Here is a 2,528-nt window from a genome sequence, read left to right on the forward strand (position 1 = left end):
TAGGAAACAGAGGAAGCCACAATCACTTTAAAGATCCATGAAAGACCTCTGCTGAAAGTTGGTGCAAATTTGACTTACAAGTCTCAAAAAAATCCCACTTTTTGTCACTGATAATGTTTCCGAACAGCTGGAGGACAGGCTGAACAGGCTGCAGATTTATGTACAGCTGATCTAACCACGTAATAAATGTCGGTACTCCAAAGGTGTATATTAAATAGGGCAGGGATCCCAACGACACACAAACAGTCCATATCAGAGAAGGTGGCAGAAGCTTTCCCACCACCTCATTGCTTTCAGCCGACTTCCAGGAGGAAGTGAGCTTTCCACAGTCACGTTGTCTGTCAGTCTTCCCCTAATAATTCTCCAACCTATTAGCGAGTTTCAGACAAATATGAAAAGAGCCATAGAAGTCTCAAAGATATTACGTTCCTATGAGTTTCATAAAAATGAACAGCTGGATGGAGGAGAAAAACACTGCCTGCTGCCTCTGTAGGGGAACATGCAGTAGCCATGGCCACCTGGGCCAGCCTCAGCCCCAAACTCTGGGGTTCCAGATCCCCCAGCACTGCCTCCTGGCTAGCTGGCAGTGCAAAGGCAGGGGAAGGTGCAAAACAGGCTTCAGACAGTGTGCTGGCCATGGAGCTCTTTATTTCCTTTCTTGGTGTAGCTGCTCATGGACATTGCACTTCCTGAAGTGGCAGGGCTTGCTCATCCTCTCTGGGGGTGAAGGAGGGGAAGCATAAAATTGTAGAATAATTTGAGTTGGAAGGGATCGTAAAGGCCATCTGGACCAACTCCCCTGCAATGAACAGGGACAGCTACAACAGATCAGGTTGCTCAGAGCCCCGTCCAGCCTGAGCTTGAGTGTCCCAGGGATGGGGCATCCACCACCTCTCTGGGTAACCTATTCCAGTGCCTCACCACCCTTATTGTAAAACACTTTTTCCTTATATCCAATCTAAATCTTCCTTCTTTTAGTTGGAAACGACTTCCCCTTGTCCTATCACATGGCAAGGAGGCCAGCCTGTCTGCCTTCAGAAACATCTGGGCAAAATTTGTCTTTTTAATTCCAGTCCTGTTCAGCTATATTCATTTAATGAATCTCAGCTCTGGACAAACTACAATAACATTTTTCATTGAATAGAGTGGATTCAACCAAAAATCTCTCTAAACTCTTCTTATGGTACTTGATATTTCATGCAGAAGTCTATAAAACAACATTTTACCCTAATCTTTTCAGAGCCACCAGGAAAAACAGCTGGGACATCCAAAGCAGGCATGCAAGAGGGAGCTAGGGAAATTCTATTAGAGAGTTCATTAATAATTGATACCTAAGAATATTTTCTTGTGGAGGCAGATTAATCTTAAATTCCTTGCAGGAGGAGCACAATTCTGAAGAACGATGAGAACACTTAGGTGATTCCTTCAAAAAAATGCAAAGGTACCTCACTGTAGATGGATTTTATTAAGAAGTGGAAAGGAATTGAAACTATTTTTCAGAAGACAGTTATTCAATACGTCTCATGCTAACAGTTTGCTGTTCCAGAGGAAGCCTTCAGAGAGAGGAGGGGAGGCACAAAAGACCAGCAGGAGTGGTAACGGCAGCACCAGGCTCCCTCTGCCTGGCTGACAGTTCTGGTGAAGCAGGAGCCCCACTGGAGTTAGAATGTCTTCTGCTATTTATGGGGATTTGCTAATTTCTTTCTTGCTTGCTTGCTCTTTGAAGGGGGTGAAGTACACTCCTTCACTGTTGAATGTAGGATCCACTTTTTTAAAAAAGCCAAGGCAAATTTTGATGCCCCCACAGCCCGAACAGACAATTAATAGGATCAGTATGCATGAATTCTTTCCCTCGTTCCTCATTCAGATTCTGATCCCTTCCCTCAAGGAGAAGTAGGATTGCTGAGAGGTAAGCACTATGTTAGTGTTTTCTTTCCAGGTAAGACAAAAGAAATATTCCGACCTCCTGGCTGACAGGCATTGCCTGGCCTCTCACTGACCTCTCTGCAATTGCATACCCACTGCTTGGAAAAACAAAGCCACCTTCTGAAACAGGACTGCTTAAGCACCATGTGTGGGAAAGGGGATGGGGAAGGGAAGTGCTGTCTCTTAGATTTTAACACTTTAACAACTCGTCAAAACAGAGAGGAGAGAAAAAGTTCTGGGAATGTCTTAGGCTAAGTTTTCTCTCCACTGCCAACATCATTTCTATTATTATTCTTTCATGAATTTCTCATTGTGAGGTCAAAATCATGGAAATGGGGGACTATAAGAAAGGACAGACTCTTTAGCAGGGTGTGTTGTGATAGGACAAGGGGAAATGGTTTCCAACTAAAAAAGGGGAGATTTAGATTGGATATAAGGAAGAAGTTTTCTTCAATAAAGGTGATGAGGCACTGGAACAGGTTGCCCAGATTGGTGGTGGATTCCCAGTCCTTGGAGACACTCAAGGTCAGGCTGGATGGGGCTCTGACCACCCTGATCTAGCGGTAGGTGTCCCTGTTCACTGTACGGGAATTGGACTAGAT

Source organism: Numida meleagris, chromosome 2, assembly GCF_002078875.1.
Source record: "Numida meleagris isolate 19003 breed g44 Domestic line chromosome 2, NumMel1.0, whole genome shotgun sequence".
Taxonomy (NCBI): Eukaryota; Metazoa; Chordata; class Aves; order Galliformes; family Numididae; genus Numida; species Numida meleagris.